General features: G+C 39.0%; 1 pseudogene; it reads right to left on the bottom strand.

Moving 5' to 3' along the window:
• Positions 1-1,324: 1,324 nt before the first annotated feature.
• Positions 1,325-1,494, bottom strand: LOC122737760 (annotated as a pseudogene).
• Between the last annotated feature and the right edge of the window lie 18,764 nt (positions 1,495-20,258).

The raw sequence follows: 20,258 nt of genomic DNA, 5'->3' as shown, positions 1-20,258 counted from the left end.
ATGTGTCCAACCATCAAGGCCTTGGTTTAAGGGTATATTGGCATTTTTTCCCTCTACATGCTTGGCTTCCTGCTTTTCTTTCTTGACTGTAACAGACAATGGCTAGAAAAGACCCATTGTCTGCTTACACTCTTCACCCTATTGGGAATTTCATGATGATTTCAAGTATGCACTTCCCCAATAAGTCATCTGAAGGAATCAATCTCCTGGAATAAAAATGACATTCTTCATTTACTCTCCATCATTGCTAAAGGGGAGAGACTAACAAATTGTTGGATTTGCCACCTTAACCCCCAATCCCACCAACATAAGCCCACAGCTGTCCCTTGACTCAGCATCTCATCCTGCCCCAACTGGCCTTTTGTGGCATCTTGATTTATACCTGCTTTTACTTCCAAAATGGAAGGGATTCTTTTAAACACCCCCCTCCCTTTGGCCAAAAGGGGGAAATGTCATGACCCTCATGACAAGAGCACCCCTTTCTTTTCACCCTTCTTTTTACTACTAGGAAACAACCTGTTTTCCAGAGCTAAGGCCCAACAAGCAAGCTGTGCCTTGAATATGGCATAACAACAGTCCTTTGTACTCAACCTCCAGATGAACTCTGCTGCAACAAAATCCCAGAACTGCTTCACACCAGCCCCACATAGTTTCTGAGCTTGGACGATCACCTATAGAAACCTTGTTCTGGTCATGAAGCCCTACTATCAATCAAACTTGTCCCACCATTGCTGTTACCCATCATTGCCATGACTACAGCTCAGAGTTAGTGAGAGGTGAGAGAGCTTTTGCCTTTACTACTCCCCTTTGTGACTCTCCCAAGGTCAGTCACTTTTAGGATGCTTCAAGCAATAGTCCCTTTTGAATCACCTTTCTGGAGTCATCAGAGTCAGTCTCCTTTAGGGACTCTTCAAGCAGGAGGACCTTTTCACTTCTCTTTCAGAACCAGTCTCCTATGAGACTAGTCAAGCTCCAAGTCTTCTTTGAGGTTTGAGGTACACTCTTGGCTTCAAGCTTTGAGAAAGAAGCTGAAAGAGGCCAACCCCACTTCAGATTGCTAAAGGAAAAGATTCTGGGAAGACAGAAGAAGAGATGACTCTCTCCATCATGTCCCTATTCTCAGCCCGTTACATTAAAATTTTCAGACAGTTTCCCAATGGATAAAATCAAGGACCTTCTCTTTTGGTTGTGAGCAACCTCACTCCTATGGGAGAGTTCCTTCACTCTGTATTGTTTGGTATATATTCTCTTATTATTTTAATAAATTGGTTCCTTTGCTCTTATCTATGTATGTTTCTTGTGGAACTGATATTAGGTGGAATCAAGAGCTCAGACCTTAGATATAGATCTTGGGGGATCCTCTTTCCCAAAAAATCAAATTGACAAAGTGGTCAGAAATTAGATGGAACCCAATCAAATCCCCTAGATGAGCAATATTTAAACTGATAAGAACAGATACTACACTTGATCTTAGCCAAAAGGTGGAGAAGTGATGATGAGCAATATTTAAGGGAGCAGATAAATATACTTCTAGCCCAATACCCTCCCTCTTTGAGGAGAGTAGAGCAGCCTACAGTCCCAACCTCTAGCTTCCCCTTCTAGTAGGAATGAAAGTCTCCCATGGAGAAGTTGGAGGGAGGGGGTCTGAGAAGAAGAAGCTAGAGATATCTATTTTGCCTCCTATTGAGTCACATCTTTTGTTCCATATTTGTAACTATAAGCAATATAGTCTGCACTTTTAATATTCAAAGTCTGGGGGGCAGCTAGGTGGCATAGAGGATAAAGCAACAGCCCTGGATTCAAGAGGACTTGAGTTCAAATCCAGCCTCAGACAATTGACACTTACTAGCTGTGTAACCCTGGGCAAGTCACTTAACCCTCATTGTCTGCCCCCCCCCACAAAAAAAAGTCTGCATTGACTTTCAGGGGAGACTGCTTCCCATCCTGTTTAGATCCAATAATAGATTATATATGCTTGTATACATATAAACACTTATGTACATGTATAGTTATATATGTATATATATATATATATACACACAGACAATCTATGACTGAATAACCACTAATATATTTACATATATTAATATGTTGCAATATAATAGTCAATAGATAGTAATATGTACATTGTTGACATATTAATATAATATTAATACTATAAATAGTACATGTATCAACATATCAATATAATAATATTAACACTATATTAGTAATAATTAGTAACAAAGAATACTTGTATATATCTTCATATGCATGTTTCTGTACATTTATTTATGCATAAAGCATTTATTAAGCACCTATTATGTGCCTGGCACTGTGCTAGGTACTGAGGATAGAAAGACAAAAATGAACTTGTCCATGTCCTCAAGGAGTTTACATTCTACCTGGAGAGATAACATGTACATATAAAACAACATGAGGGGCAGCTAGATGGCGCAGTAGATAGAGCACTGGCCTTGGAGTCAGGAGTACCTGAGTTCAAATCCAGCCTCAGACACTTAACACTTACTAGCTGTGTGACCCTGGGCAAGTCACTTAACCCCAATTGCCTCACTAAAAAACAAAAACAAAACAAAAACAAAACAAAACAAAACAAAAAAACATGTACACATGTAAGTGTATACATATCTGTATATGTGTGTGTGAATGTGCATCTACAAAATGAGATGGTTAGACTAGATGATCTCCAAGACCCTTTTCAGTTGTGGAGCTTTTTAGCTGTAGAGCTATGTGCCTGCTTCACAATAGGTGCTTAATAAATATTTGTTGACTATGCTTAAAAAACCTAGGGATACAAAGAAAGGCAAAAGAGAATTTGGTCTATCTAGGAGTTCACAAGCTAATGCCATCTATAACATACAAACAACTATGTAGGACAAGCTATAGTCAGGATAAATTGGAGATAATATCAAAGGGAAGACACTAGAATTAAGAAGGAAAGTCTTCTTGAAAATACATAGGATTGTAGCTAGGACATAAAGGAATCTAGGAGGCAAAGATAAAAGAAGGAGAAATTTCCAAGTATTGGGGGATAACAAGTGCAAATGTTCAGAGTTGGGTGGAGTGTACTTTGCAAAGATTAAGGAATCACTGGATTGCAGACCACATGGGGATAAGAATGGTATAAGACTGGAAAGGTGGTGGGAGGAGTAGTTTATGAAGAGCTTTGATGCTAGAGGTGATATGGAGCCACTGGAGTTTACAGTAGGGGAAGGGGAAGAGAAAGTGTGACATGGTCAGACCTGCACTTAGGAAAGATCATATTGAAAGCTGAGTGCAGGATGAATGGAAGTGGGGAGAGACTTGAGGCAAAGAGGCTAACCAGCAAGCTATTGCAATAAGGCATAAGAAGATGTGAAGGCCTGGACCAGGGTGGTAACAGTATCAAAGGAGAAAAGGGATTGTAAATAAGATATGTTATCAAGATAAATTGGACAGGACTTGGCAAGACTTAGATAAAGAGAATGACAGAAAATGAAGAGTTGAGAATGGTAGGTAAGTTGCAAACCCAAGTGATTGGGAATATGATAGGACCTTTGACCATAACAGGGAAGTTAGGAAGAAGGGAGGGTTTATGGGGAAATATAATTATTTCAGTTTGAGACAGGTTAAGTTTAAGATGAACAAGTATAGGGGCATCTAGATGGCTCAGTGGCTAAAACACAAGCCGGAGACAGAAAGACCTGCGTTCAAATCCAGCCTTAGAAACTTAATAGCTGTGTGATATTAGACAAGTAACAATCCCAATTGCCTTAAAAAAAAAAAAAAAGATGGTAAAGATGGTGTCTAGTGTAGCAGTTAGATGGTACAGTAGGCAGAGTTCAAATCTTGTTCAAATCTTGCCTCAGATATTCAGCTGTCTAAGCCTAGATAAGGTACTTAACCTCTTCCTTTCTCAGTTTTCTCAGCACCTGTTTCCCAGGGTTATTGTGAAGACAAAGTAAGGTAACATGTAGAACATTTCAAAAAACCTCAAAGTACCCTACAAATTCTAGTTAGCTATTATTATGATTTTATATTTCATGAAAAGTCTTAGATAGTTGCAATATGGGAGAGAGTGCTCACATTGAAAAGTTCAAGAACCCACTGAGTTATCAAATGATGGTATTTGATACCAAATCATTGGCCATATAAACCCCAAATATAATATCCCTATGGTAAAATTCTATCCGCTTTGTGAAAATCTGCTTTATAATGAGATGTCCAGTTTTTCATTGTGGTACACTGTGGAGACTGTTTATTCTACTTACAAGTAAGAACAAAAAGAAAACAGCATGGACCCAGAAAGAGGTCAGTAAGTATAGAAAAATAAAAAGAGACAGAAGCAGAGACAGGGGGAAAATAGAGAAAATGCGATGTAGAAAGAAGGGAAGAGAAATAGCACAGAGGAGTCAAAAGATACTTTATAGTTCCTCTGGCTGGCAGATACTCAGAATAAAAGACATCTAAAATATTAATAATCAGAATAATGCCTCTTTCCTTTTGATGGGATCAAAGTGGTACAGACAGATGGGCAGCAGTAGCTTTCAGTAATCCAGGCTGAAAGAGACTGACTGGCACTAGAAAATGAGTCATTTCTTTGCTTTGTCTTTTCTGTGGGTTGTGCAGTTTGCATATCACTTAACAATTGATCCCTGGTGCCTCTGGGGGCAAGTTGTAGTTTAGTGCAGAGGGAAATAGGATGGGGGGGTGGGGGTGGGGGAGAGACTTTCTTTGGTAGTTTGATGCCAGCTTCTTCTGGGAAGACCCATAAACTCTGGGGACATGTTTTGCTCCAATACCTTGTTCGGGACCAAGCTGATCTATCAGAACTATGATGACTTTAGCTAGAAATAAGAAACCAAATGAATTGCATCATCATTGACACTAAAATAAATGCTTAGCTATGTCTGAACCTGTTCCTCGAGACAGCCTCTTCCACTTTTGGATAGTTTTAATTGTTAGGAAGATTTTCCTTAAAAAGAGCTAACATTTGCCTCTCTACAACTCTAATCCACACTGTTCTTAATCCTTCTCTTCTCTACCTAGCAGAACAAGTCTAAACCTTCTCCTGTATGACAGCCTTCTGCCCTATCACTGAATTGCATACTTTCATAGGATCAAAGATTTAGAGCTGAAATAACCCCTAATACAGAGCGGATCGAGTCCAACCCCTTCATTTTACAGATGAAGAAACTGAGACCCAGAAAGAGGGAAGTGACTTGCCCAGAGACACATAGCTAATAAGTATCTAAGGCAGGATTCAAACTCAGGCCTTCCTGCTTTCTGGTCCGGCTCTCTATTCATTAGTTATCTACTGGGTAGAATCTTAGAGAACATCAAGCTCAACTCATGGCCTCAATCTTCTCTTTCCAGGTTAAACACACCCAGTTCCTTCAAAAGCTTAACATTGGGCATGAACTTCAGACCTCTCATCATCCATTAACACCCATCCAAAAAGCCCTGAAATGTGATGACAAGAACTGAAAGTCTATTTCAAAGTAGTATACAATGAAAGACCCAAATAGCATACAACAGGATTATCACCTCTCCAATTCTGGACATTATCCTTCATAATGAATTTTAAAGATCACATTAGGGTTTTTTGACTGTCCTATTTTTTAATACTTTTAGCTTCCAGTATATTAAAACATCCAGATATTGTTTGCCTGAACAATTATCTAGGCATACCTCTCCTATCTCAGACAATTGAAGCTAATGTTTTGAAACCAAGGATAAGATTTTGCAATTATCTCTGTTAAAGTTTGTCTTATTAGATTCAAAACATCATTCTAGCCTGTTCAGATCTTTTTGGAGTCAGATTCTATAATCCAATATATTATCTATCCCATTCAACTTCATATCACCTGTCAATTTATGAGTATGCCACCTTTACCTTCATCCAAGGCATTAGTTAAAAAAAAAAAAAAGACAGATCCCTAAGGTATTTGACTAAGATTCACCCTGCAACATTAATCATTACTGATCATTAATCATAACATATCATCCAAACAGTTCTAAGTCCACCTAACTCTAATATTATCTAGACCAAAGCTTCTTAAACTGTGGGTCACAACCCGATATGAGTAACTGAATGTGGGGACCATGAAAAATCTGGCAAAAGTAAAAGTTTATGTATACCTATTTTGTACACCTAGCTACCCGGGGTCACATAAACAATTCTCTGGTGAAAAGGGGTCATGAGTGAAAACAGTTTAAGAAGCCCTACTCTAGCCTACATTACTCTATCTAATCCACAAGGATAGATGGTATGAGATGCTGTTGAATTCTTAACTGAAATCTAGATATACAGATATACATATACAGTATTTCCCTTATTTACCAGTATAGTAGAGATAACAATAGGAACAGACCATGTACTTTCATTGGTATAGGAAACTACAGATTGAGGAAACTCTCTACCAAAGCACCTTCTCAGCAATTAATATTACCTAGGGTACTGAGAGGTTAAAAGCTTTGTCCAGGCTATAATAGCCATTATGTGTCAGAGACTGAAATTAAACTCTAATCTTCCTGACTTTGAGGCTAGTTCACATATACATTTACAGCATTCTGCCTCTCTTGCCATCAACTAGTTTTTTCAATGTTGTAAGATGTCATTTGTCCTGGTGTAAACTGAGGCACAAACCCTATGGGACCAGAATCCCTCTTTTCCCAAAGGAAAGAAAACTGGAGAGTGCACAGGCCAGCCCTACGAGACCTAAGTCCTTTTTCCACATGGGAAGAAAACCAGAGGAAGACCATGACTGTAAAAGTTGAGTGATCTTTATTAAGCAGGTAGAAGCATGATCATGTGGAGCAGACAGCCTAATGCTAAAACAGCTCTGTTTGGGCAAAGCAGGAAGTAGTTTATATACTTTTCTAACAAAAGAAGGTGAAAAATGGGAAAGGGGGGAGGAAAATGGGTTGATCAGGGAAAGAAGGGAGAGTTTATGGACAGAAAGTTCCAGGCACAAGGGGTGAAGACTTCTTGGTATAAGATAAGCATGCTGACTCAGAGAGTCCAAGGCTTAAGTAAAAACAAGATAAACAGGATGTCTCCAAGGGTCCAAGGCTAGCTGATAGCTCAGGGGCCGCCCAAGGCTGGTTTGAGCTAAACTAGTTTCAGGGTCACTGCTTCTGCATTTCCAGATGGATTTACTCTTGGTCACTGCAAAGACTGTTGGTTTGTCAAACCATTCCATATCCTGATTAGTGAGTTAATCCCATACTGCTCTCCTCAGTTACCTGAATAATTAGGGAGAAAAATCAAGCAAATCAAGGTAGTAGGCATATTCATTTTCACACTGGTCTACTGCCATGAACTCCTTCAAAGTAGCTAGCTGCCCTCTTACTATCTGCTTGTTCTTCCTGAGATTTCAGTTCCCTCTAAGACATTTGAGGTCCTTTTTTTAAATAGCAGTTCAATTTAAAAAAACATTTATTGAGTACCTATTGAATTGTTGTTCAGTTATTTTTCAATCATGTCCCACTCTTCATAATCCTCTTTGGGGTTTTCTTGACAAAGACACTGGAGTAGTTTGCTATTTCCTTCTCCAGCTCATTTTACAGATAAGGAAACTGAGGTAAACAGAGTTAAATGACTTTCCCAGGACCACACAGCTAGTTAAGTGTCTGAGGGTAGATTTGAACTCAGGTCTTCCTGACTCCAGGCCTGGCACTCTCTCCACTGCACCACCCAATTGATGTAGGAGGTAAAAAGGGGTTAATAGAAAAACCTAAGACCCAACCTTTAATTCAGATATTAGCTCTAAAAGGGAGTCAGACCTCAGTTAATGGATAACTTATGTTAGGTTCTCGTACCCATAGTGATCAACATCCATAACGGACCAGAACAGGTCAGGTCAAAATAACAATAAAGGAAAAAGACAACCTATAGAAATTCTAATGAAAAATGATTATATTTTGAAATTAGCCATGGGAATCAGAAAGAGATATGCACAGAAAAGGCCGAATTTGTCCTCAGATTCACCTTATGACGTGTAAACCCCCAAAACACACCTCCACTGAAAAAGGTACCCACCTCGGGGTTGGCTTAGGACCCCCAGGAACTCCAAAGTAGGATAAGCCCTCCCTTGTAACACCCCTAGGTGGAGAATAGTATAATGAGTAGAATAGGCACTCTCCTGTACCTCCCCAAGGTGGAGATTATTATAATGAGACTGATAATCAGTTTATCTATACTATAAATATAACTGTCTTTTCTTTCACTATTTGAGAGATACCTTTCCACTTTTCTGGTACTCTCCCTGTGATCACTCACAGTATTGCAATAAAACTTGGTAAACTGAGTCACTGAGTCTTGTAATTCTTTTGGGATGACTCACAATCAATTGGACCCCAAATTTCCTGACCACATCACAATTGCCCACCTACTGCATGCCAGTCATTATGTTAAGTACAAAGTAAAAATGCACAAAGGCAAAAATAAACAGTACTTTAAGGAATTTATATTATACTGGTGTGGAAGAGGCTGGGTCTGGGAAGGATTACAATATTTATACAGATAAGCATGTGACATTCCAGCCCTGCTTAGGCTCTGCTTAAATAGCCAGCAGGCACATCCATACTAGGTAGAATATGTCTTTATAGAGCTAAGAATATTTTCAAGAATATTGGGGATAGGAGAAGATGATGTTGATCAACTAGGATTAATTGACTTACTCCCACTTATGTTGTTTGATTTTGAAGGTACTAGTAGTAGTAGTAGTAGTAGTAGTAGTAGTAGTAGTAGTCGGCTTCCGCCAGTCACGGGCGACTATGGATCAGCGCCTTGAAGAGCCACAGGCCACAGTGTGGCTGTACAGTCCTATACGGGAGCCTCAGCTCCTGCCGCAATGAGGACATCAGAAAACTGCACTCTCTGTTGCCTGTCTGTTCCTGCGTCTCATTTGTTTTTCTTCCTCCAGAGCTTGAAGGCCCATCTCAGCTGTGCACAAGGTACTATGATTCTATTTAGCAGCTGCTTATCTCTTTGTCATAAGCCAACACAATATATTCTAAAATTAAAAAGATAGAGATACAGGGAGAAGTTTAACTCCAGGAGAAAGAATTGAGTCCTCTTTCCTGGAGGGAAATTCTCAGAAGTCTTTGAGTTTCCTAAATTCCGTCAGCTGGAAGCCTTACTCAGGATTTTCCAGATGTATACATGAAATCAACCAACCAACAAACATTTATTAAGTATGTTCTATGTTGGAGACACTATGCTAATCACTGGGGATAAAAAAGGGGAAAAAAGCAAAAATATGTCTTGATCTCAAGGAGCTTACATTTTAATTAAGAAAATAATATTTATCTAAATTGGTACATGTAAAATCAATACAGAGTAAAAGAAAGATATCAGAGAAACTCAAAACTTAACTTCTAGGTTAGTACCATTCCAGGGCCTGGGAGTTAAAATGGAGAAAAATGGATTCCAGCTCCCCAAATAGTTCAGCTTTGGGAGGGGCTGGGTGCAGGGTCCTAATTAAAAGTACGGTCTATCTATGTTACATACTAATTAATGCCTCTAATTTATTTTAATTTTCATTTATTCCAACATGCCTTTCAAAAATATCATCTAGAGTTAGAGGTGAATTGATTGGGGGAAGAAGACAAGGGAACAAGAAGACTGGGAGGTATTATTGATAGCATAGCATATTATCAATAACAAAGCATGTTATTCATAGCATGCCAGCGAGGTGGCATGATGGATAAAGTAGAGGGCCTGGAGTCAAGAAGACCTGAGTTCAAATATAGCCCCGGATACTAATCAGTTGTTTGACCCTGGCCAAGTAATTTTACCTGTTTGTCTCAGTTTCCTCACCTATAAAATGGGGATAGTAATAGCATCTACCTCCCAGGGTTGTTGTAAAGAATAAAATGAGATAATAATTGTAAAGCACTTAGCACAGTGTCTGGCTATATAAATATTAGCTATTGGGAGGAGGAAGAGAATGATGCCATAGAAATCTGATCAGAAAATTCCATAGAAATCTCCCTAGACCATGAAAAGGAATATGGGTCACTAGTTTTGCAGAACAAAAAGGATAAATCTTCGAAGCAGCCACAGAGCCTTAGAAATGTTCCAGGAACTAAGGGACCATAGCCCAGAGGGCTATGTACAGTGGTGCATATGACAGCTGGAGTATGCACTTGTTTGACAGGATATAATCTGGTCTTTGCTGCTGAAGGGGATCAGATCCTTTCTACAAATATTATCTCTCCTTACCTCCACACCCTGTCATATGAAAATACAAAATAATTTGAAGAAAGGAGGAGCACTAACAACTAAGGAGATAAAAGCTTCCTGAAGGGGATGGCATCTAAGTTGAGACTTGAAGGGAATTAAGGATTTTGAGGATGATTGATGAGGAAGGAGAGTATTCCAGACCTGTGGGACAAGCTGTGCTAAGCCGTAGAGGAAAGAAATAAAATACTAAGGTCAGAAAGAAAAGGAAAAAAAAAAAACAACAGTAAGTTAGTTGACCCGAAAGACAGCATGCATGAAGGAAAGTATTGCAAAATAAGTATAAAAGTCAACTAGAACCAGGGCTTTCAAGCAGAGGATTTCTGTATTTTAGACTAGAGGCAATAGACTCTGAAGACGATTGTCCACGGAGTTGGTGTGATCAGAGTTGTGCTTTAAGAAAATTATTTTGACAGATGTGTGGAAGATGGATTGGTAAGGGAAAAAACTGGAAGTAGAGGGATCAAGGAGAAGGTTATTGCAATAGTCCAGATAGGGAATGATGAATATCTGATCTAGGGTGATAGTTATATGAGGCAGGGAAATGAGACAGATGTGAGGGATGTTGTAGTGGTTGAAATTGACGAAGCTTGGTAACTGATTGGATGAGGGAGATGAGAATGAAGTAAAAGATAATTTTGAGGTATATATACTGAATTGGTAGAAGGATGGTGATGCCCCAGATGCAAGTAATTCAAAAACTATTTTCCATTGCAGAGAAAGCAGAAGCAAAGCTGACTAGGTTTACATTCTTTTGTCCATTGTCATTATTCCAGGCAAATCCAACAGTTGTCCTGTTCTTTCTTTGACCCTTTTATCACTTTGGGAAAGCTTACCCTATCCTTACTCTGAATTCTTAGAAATCTGCTTTTTCAAAATGTAGGGTGCTTGTCACATTAATGGTGTGATCACTTCCTCCCAAGCTTCTCTTCAAAAACCAGTTCCTTTTCATTAGTCAGAACCAGTCCCAGAATTGTAGTTGCTTTCATCACCTTTAAAAGAATGCAGCTATCATTAAGCAAATCAGCATTTTTATCAGCAGCTCTTCTTTTAGTGAAAAGAGCTCCATCAGATGTCCAAAGAGTTGAAGTCCCACAGTGCTACATTAACATGCCTCACAAAGTCTGTGATCTGCTTCTCAAACTCACCATTCATATTACCTTGTTCTTGTCCATGTCCTCTGTACAAGACTACAACCAGGACACTGGTTCGCTTTTCCCCACCTCTAGAATTCTGTGTCACCCAAAGACTTTAAAGTGTCAAAATATATTCATTATGCAGAACATAGTACCAGTTATTAGAGAAAGTAAAAACATTTAATAGGAAACAAGCACTGTTCTCATGGAGTTTATAGTATAGTAGGACCTCTCTCTCTCTCTCTCACACACACACACACACACACACACACACACACACACCTTTAATACAAAATATTGTGATATATATGTATATACGTATATATATGTGTATATATATATATATATATATATATATGGTATGAATCAAGTTCTATTCTAGATATGATGGGCAGGGTGGGGGAGTTGAAGAGAATCAAGGAAGGTTTTATAGCATTGACAGCATTTCAACCAGTTCATAAACTATGATTAAGATTTTTGTATATGTAACAACATACTGACCTAAGGAATTTTAGATGCTATTTGGAAGACAACAGGAAGCTATTTCAAAGGCTTTGAGTAGTTGAATAGCATGAGAAGGAGAGTAAATCTGGCCATATGTATGCTCTGAGTGTCCTGGGAAATCTTGAGAAGAGTACTGCCATTCCCCTCAGAAAGGATCCATTTACACACAGGCATACCTGGGTGATGTGAAGGATGAGTTGGAATGAAGATGGGGCAGAAAAGGTGGAGGCTATAAAATCAGTTAGAAAGCTCAAAGGGAATCTTAACCCTAAAGCCATAAATGGTATTAGGAGACAACATGGTTCAATGGAAATTACAGGTGCTCTAGAAGCAGAATTCCAGTCTTATCTCCAAGTTTACTGTCTATGTGATCTTGGGCAAGTCACTTAACCTGTTTTAGTTTCCTCATCTGTAAAATGACGGACCTGTACTGCATAATCTTCAGTCCCTTCCAGTTGTAAGATCTATGAAGCTCAGTAATACTCTATAGCTAAGGGAAGAACTGAGTTCTTAGGAAGGGTGAGAACCCATCCATAAGCTTTCAGCAACAATTGTTTTTGAAAAGAGTTGGTTGTTCTGAAAAAACTGAACTAGCTCATCTTTGCAGAGGGAAAGTCACCCCCACTGTGTCATCTTTCCATTTCCCTAGAGCATCTCTTGTACTTTATGATTCTCAAGCTGCTGCCAGTAATACTCATAGATAGGGGTTTCTCAGTTTGCACTGTCTTCTGTGAAGCTCTTAAGCAAAATGATTTAGGTTTGATAGACTTACTTAAACACCAAAGGAAAAAGTCTTCCCTTGTGAACATTTCTAAGCCAAGTTTTTAACTAGAGGGACTTTTTTCCTCCCTTACAGTTATAATTCCCTCCAAACAGGTTGTTATCAAGGGAAACCTAAAAACAAAGAAACAAACAAAAAACAAAAATCCTTCATTCAAGTGGCACAGCTGACTGTTGCTTTTGATCAAGCTATAGCTCCAACCAGTAATACACAGAATAAATTTGGACATGAATTTTTTAAAAAGACTCATTTTTTTCTGGCGTCTCAATGGACCACAGAGATCACAAACTGTATGGGGGATTGTTCTGTAAACAAAAGAAGAATGTGAATCTTTCCAACATTAATTCAATTCTGATGGGCTTTCTTTCTTAGTTTTCTCAACTAAAATACCATAGAGGTAGAGGGAAGGCTGTCCTAACCATTCCTATGACCTTTCCTACCCCTTCAGGGATCATCTGAGGCTAAATAAAAAGGTATCTTTTCTTGGCTCCTTTTTTTAGAGGTAATGGTAAAGACTTGCTCAAAGTCATTGATGAAAATGAAGATGAAGATGGTGGTAGTGAAGTGATGATGATTTAAGCACCACACAGCTGCAAAGTGATTTTCCTAAAACATTTCCGAAAACATCACTTTCTCTCAATACATGCCAATGGCTCCCTATTTTCTTAAGAATCAAATATAAACTCATTTTGGGGCATTTAAATTGCTTCGCAATCTGGCCCCAGGCTACCTTTCCAGCTTTATACATTTTTATCCTTCACTTACTCAATGATTCAGCTCAACCAGCCTTCTAATTTTTCCTCACACAGAGCATTCTATCTCCTGTCCCTTGCCTTGGTATTGACTGTCCCTGATGACTAGAGTAAGCTCTCTCCTCACTTCTACATTTTAGACTCCAATCTGCTGCCAAGTATTCCTTCTTTCTCCTCTACATCATCTCTCATATATATCCCTCCACTCTCACTACTACCACCCTGTTTCAGGGCTTTATCACCTTTTACCTGTCCTATCTCAATAGTCTGCCGGTTGGTCTCTCTGCCTCAACCAATCCTTAATTGAGTTCATTCTCCATTCAGGATCCAAAGAGAATTTCCTAATTCTCTCTCTCTCTCTCTCTCTCTCTCTCTCTCTCTCTCTCTCTCTCTCTCTCTCTCTCTCACACACACACACACACACACACACACACACACACACACACACACACACACACACACATACACACACTCCCAACTCAATAAATTTAACAGCTCCCTATTCCAGGATCAAATATAAAATCCTCTATTTGGCTTCTTTAAGATATAAAAACATTTTAAGTGTCTGTTTTAAAGAATGCTATTAAATAGAAGTAGTAATAACAGTAGTAAAGTGATAAGTTGATACAAAAACATCCTCTGAGTTGGAAAAAATCTGGGTTCAAATCCTGATTCTGACACATACACATACCATAAGTAAGTCACATCTCAGGTCCCCAGACAACTTTTAGAGCAGGTAGATTCCTATGGACTGCCTGTTTACTTAGAAAACCACAAGTTAACATAATCTATGTTGTATCTCATTTTATTTATTTTGTCAAACACTTCCCTATTCCATTTTAATCGACATCTTACTAGGAACCTCAGGGCCAAGAGTTTGACACCTCTGCCCTGAACTGAGGAAATTATAGGTCTGATCCAAAATAAATAAATAACAAATAGACATAAGATCAAAACCCAATGTCCTGGTATATTCTCTGTCTCTGTGTATATGTCTATCTCCCTCCATCCCTCAATCTCTCTCTCTCTCTCTCTCTCTCTCTCTCTCTCTCTCTCTCTCTCTCTCTCTTTCTCTCTCTCTCTTGGTGTCCACTTGGCACTCAACTCTCAGCTGTGGCCCCAAAAAGTTGTAGTATGTGCAGCAGCCACACCCCAGACAGACTAAAGCAGGTAGAAGTTAAGCAACTGGCCTCAAACCCATAGGTGAGGGGGGGCAGGGCAGCCTACCCAAAGCATGTGAAGACTTCTTCTAGCAAAATGGGCAAAAGAGAATGGAATGATTTGTTCAAATGGCTATGAAGGCAGCTGAAGCAGGTGTCATGAGGTGCTTAAAGCTTGGTCAGACATCAAAGATGCCAAGGTCATCTTGTGCCATCACCAGTCATCCTGACTTTTGTCTTGCCACTGGACTTCTATGACTCTGGAAAAATGAGGCTAATGACTTTGTGCAACTCTGCCTAACTTAAATCCAATTCACTCACAAGTCAAGCAAGACATGATTCTGTGATGTCATCAGTCCTCTTCAAAAACAAAAGACCAACAACAACATGTGTCTGTATTTCTCAATGCTTCTCTCTCACACCAACAATTATAGAGCATTCTTTTCTTTCCTCCCTCCCATCTCTTCCATCCACTAGGAAAAAAAGAGAAATATATTAAATGTGTAGGCACAGTCAAGCAAAACAAATGTCTACTTTTGTTTTGCTTGAGTATGCTTATGCATTAATGATGTTTAGCATTCTCCAACACATCCTCTATAATTGAGCAACACTGGCCTACCTACTATTCATGATGCTCCACCTCCTGCCTTTTCACTAGCACTAAATGCTTATAAGGCTTTCCATCTTCACCTCCATCACCTTCTCCCAGCCCTTAGCAAAGTGCTTGTGGTGGTTGCTTAATAAATGTTTGTCCAAACCGACTGAAGAGCCACCTTCCTTCTACATAAAGCATCTCCTTATCCCCCAGATACTATTGCCTTCTTTGAAAATAAATTATCTTGTATATAGTGTGGAAATATTAATTTATGTAAATTCTATCTCACCCAATAGACTATAAGTTCCTTGAAGGAAGAGAATATTTCATTTTTGTCTTATCTTAGGGCCTGGAAGATTGCACAGCATGTATTATTAGGTGCTTAATAAATTCTTGGTATCATTATTGCAGTAGATATTGATGATGTCAATGCTAAGGACAAAAAAATAGTGAAGTGCTGTGGTTTAAAAGCCAGGCTTTGGAGACAGGAGTGACAGGATTCAAGATTCATTCATCGCTAACAAATATTGTCTATATAAACTAGGCAAATCACTTAACCTGTTAGTTTTCCATGCAGCTTTTTAAGATTAAAAGTTTAAGAACAGGGACAGCTAGGCAGCGCAGTGGATAAAGCACCGGCCCTGGATTCAGGAGTACCTGAGTTCAAATCCGGCCTCAGACACTTGACACTTACTAGCTGTGTGACCCTGGGCAAGTCACTTAACCCTCATTGCCCCACCAAAAAACAACAACAACAAAAACACAGAAAGAAAAGTTTAAGAACAGTTGCCAATCTGCATTGGTAGAGGAAGTTTCCTCACCAAGAGTTTCCCATATCAATGAAATCAGAAGTCTGATTTAAGAAGAAAAAAGGCTCATATTCAAAATGCATTGAGCAGTGTGCAAAACTCTTTCATCTCAACAACCCTATGGAATGGGGGAATGTTTTTATTTTTTTTTCTACCAGAGTTCTGATTCATCCAGGGAGGGAGCTCCTGGTGGAGAACTTCCTCTACTAATACAAATATGTATGTATCTACCTTATAGCCTGGAGAGACTGAAAGATAAATTGACTTGTGAAGAGATACTGGGGTGGTCTGTCAAGAGGCTGGATTTGAACCCAGATCACTCTAGCTTTGAGCCTAACTCTCTATCCACTATTGCACATAGCTCATCTATTCATGCACTATTATTCTCATTTTAGAGATAAGGACACAGGTTCAAAAGTAATGTGACTTACCATTAGTCACACAGCTAGCAAGAATAGCAGAGGAGATCAAAGGGACACCTCAATTTGTTGATTAAAATAATTCCTCTTGAAATAGATGACTGGATGGATGGATGTAACTTTGTGCCCTTTCACTAAGTAAATTTGCTGACCATAAGGAATAACATACAAAGACAGACAATGACATACAAGGACTTGTTCCATTAATACTGCATTTTGCATTTTGTAAAGAGTAAGAGCCTTTTCAGATATGAGTAAATCATTCTATTGCCTCAATATAAAAAGAAACAATTCACTTGCCCCAAGGGAATAAATTGTTTCCCTTTTCTAGGGCCATTTATTTGCATAGAACAGCAGAAGAACTTTAAAATTAAAAAAAAAAAAACAGGGAAACCTACACCCTAGAGACGATCATTAATTACTGGGCAAATGACCATTGCCTAGTTATATCCTAATTTTTAGAGATAAAGATATAGGAAATGTACTGAATCAATATAACGTCACCATAAGTTAGAAGGGTTTTCTCATAGAGGGAAGACCAAAACCAAGTAATATTGCAAAAAGGAGATATCAAACCTCTGTTCTCCCACTTTTACCTGGGAAATTGGCAAGAAGAACAAAAGAGACCTTAAGGGAGCAGAATTAGAGGCATCAATTTTGGGATTTTTTTTGTTTTTTGATAGAGCATAGCAGTACCCAAGCCAAGGGTTTAAAGCTGAGTTTGAAGCTAGAGGTAGTGGAGATTACAGCTGCCACCTGGGAGCCAGCACAGGAAGTACAGTGAATTGAACAAATCTATCCAATAAAACCACTATCCCCTGTAAGAAGCAAGCCCGGATAAGCAACCTATCCAATACAGACACCACTTCCAGTAGTGAAGTTTAGGAGGACTTTTTGAGGAAAGAAAGGACTTTGAGCCCCATAATTCCAAAAATGTGAGTTGCCTTTGCCATGTGTGTTTTCTTACATATGTGCCTCAGTACCACTGTACTTTGTGCTCCCCTTACTCACTGACACTGTTGATTTGTGAGAGGGTGTGTCCCAGATTTATGGGAATGATGTTTTGTATCTGCTGTGCTTGTTAAGATTATACCATTTGGGGTCAGCTAGGTACTCAGGAGTACCTGAGTTCAAATCCGACCTCGGACACTTGACACTTACTAGCTGTGTGACCTTGGGCAAGTCACTTAACCCTCATTGCCCCACAAAAAAACTAAAACAAAAACTAAAATAAAAAATAAGATTATACCATTTGAGTAAATGCCTTTGCTAAGTGCTAATTTAGTCTATTGGCTGATTGTAAGTAGGAAGCAAACTGGTAAGAGCTCATAAATTGTAGCTTGGAAGGATATGTATGTGTAGATTTGGATGTGTGTCACTACATACACATATATGCCTTGGAAAAAAGAGAGAGAATTAATAGCAAAGACAAAAAAAACAAAAGTCAATGCTCTAGAAAAATCTAAGGATTAGAGCTAGCTCCTTGTGAAATTACCCACAACTCCCTGAGATTATAACAAAAATGAGGAAAGTCAATGAGTATTTGATAAGTACTTACTATCTATCAGGAACAGTGCTAACCCGTGAGATGGGTTATAAAAACCCTGCCCTAAAGGAGGATACATTCAAATAATTAGGTTTTGTTTTTTAAATCAAGTCTAGAACAGAACATTTTTTATAAAACAAATCTAGATCTTTTTCCATGTAGCAAAAAACTGGAAGCAGAATAGAGGTCCCTTAATTGAAAAATGATTGAATAAACTAATTTATTAATGGAGTAAAATGTTATATTACTGTATAATTTTAAAGGATGAATATGAGAAATTCAGAGAATGAGGGGAAATTTGTATTCCCTCTCCCATATCCCTGCCCTTGCACAAACTGTGTTCCATGCTTGATCTACCTTCCTTTCTAATGTTTACTTTTCCTCAAGCTTATTTAAAGGCTCTGCTCAGGTGCCAACCTGATCTACCCTCTCCCATCCAAAATCACTTTGTATATACTAATTATGTATTTTTAGATTATTCCTATTGTTTCCTTTTACTTCAGTGCCACAAATGAACCAATTGATCACCAAACATTTTTTTTCGAAAAATGCTTGGTGGCAGGGACCAATTTGTTTCTGTCTGTGTCTCCCCAATGCCTGACACACAATAGAAACTGAATGAATGTTTGTTGAATGAATTTGAATGGTGAAGTAAGTAGAGCCAAAAGAACAATATACACGATGACTACTATAACATAAGTGAAAAAATTACTAAAAGGAAAGTGAACTCCGAATGAGTGTAAATAGCCAGTCAACCTTTATATCACTAACATAGTGCCTAGCATATATTTGGTACTTATGAATACTTAATACAGGGGAAGGGGGAGAAGCGAAATAAGCACCTACTATGTGCCAGGCATTGTACTAAGCACTTTTACAAATATCTCATTTGATTTTCACAACAATCCTGCAAGGTAAGCACTATGTTATGCCCATTTTGCAATTGAAGAAACTGAAGGATATAGCTGTTAAGTAACTTGCCCCCAGGCCACACAACTAGTAAGTGTCTGAGACAGGATTTGAACTCAGGTCTTCCTGACTCCAGGCCCAGCACTCTATCCATTGTGCCACTAGTTACCTCTGGTACTGGAGAACAGAATGAAACATACCTCACTCTTCTCCAAAGGAAGCTGGAGACTCAGCAGGGCAGTGCCTACATTGTCAGAGATGGATGGTCCCTATATCTGCTGTTTTTCTTACCTGTTTTTCTTTATTGTAAGGGAGGGTTCTTTGATCAAGGCTGAAGCTTTTAGAAAGTGTTCTTTGCTCTATTCAAGATTAAGGTGGCTCTCACTATCCCTGTCTCACCTTCAGCGGATACTACCCTGCCTGGGAAGAACAATAAAAACACTGCTTCCTTCTGAACCATGCCAACACTACTGAGTAACAACCCTATCTCTCCCCAAAGAAGAATGGAGTGGTGATTTAAGCAAAGGAAGGATGTTGGGGTTTGAATATAGAGTCTTAGTGAATCCAATTTTCTATACAGTGCCTGCTACTATCATCAGCAGGAAATAGATCATATATGAATAAAATGAAACTCCTTCCTGGGAACCATTCAGATGTCTGGCAGCTGATTAAGCAGCTCTCTACAATGGTACCTGTTAGAAAATCCTAACATATGTTAATGGGCACCATGCTCTCCCTCCCAATTTGAGAAGAGTGGTTCCTTGTGTTGAGTGGCTTAGTAAAGTAAGCATTTTGCCAATGTATTTATACCACATTCACTCTGTGCCCTCTGTCTGAAGCATTGCTTTGGAGGTCAGTATTCTGCCCTTCGCCAATGATGAATGGAGTGTTTTCCTAATGCTATGCTACACCATTATTCATGGTCCCATCCTATGAACAGAACTTTAATTGCCACCACTTGGAAAGTAGAGGCAGAAATCACATTACAGAGAAAACCTTCATCTTCCTGATTGTAATAGCTTAGCTGACAAAATGCAGGCTTTCTTATTAATCTCGTGTGTTTTTCCTTGGCAATGGAGTCATTCGCTTACGGTACATCAGCAGGGACCACATCCAGGCAGAAGCTCACTGAAATGGAATATGTAGCTCCTGGGATCTATAACTTTAGCCTGAGGAAGCCAGGCTGATAATTACATCACTTCACTGCCACATCCTTAATAGGCCCATTATTGGGAGGTGAGGTATAAATTAAGAGTTCTGCAAGCAGACTCTCTGTATTTGGAGTATACAGAGAGGCACAGAATTCGTGAATGCCAGGACATAGATGATTTCGCAATGCAGAAAGGATTCTGCTGTAAATTCTAGATGCCTCCTTGCAGTCTGATAGATTCCAATTCATAAACAGGAATGCTTATTCAG

This window comes from Dromiciops gliroides, chromosome 1 (assembly GCF_019393635.1).
Source record: "Dromiciops gliroides isolate mDroGli1 chromosome 1, mDroGli1.pri, whole genome shotgun sequence".
NCBI classification, from domain to species: Eukaryota; Metazoa; Chordata; class Mammalia; order Microbiotheria; family Microbiotheriidae; genus Dromiciops; species Dromiciops gliroides.
The sequence above is the reverse complement of the archived record's forward strand: the minus strand, read 5'-3'. Positions and strand labels throughout refer to the sequence as shown.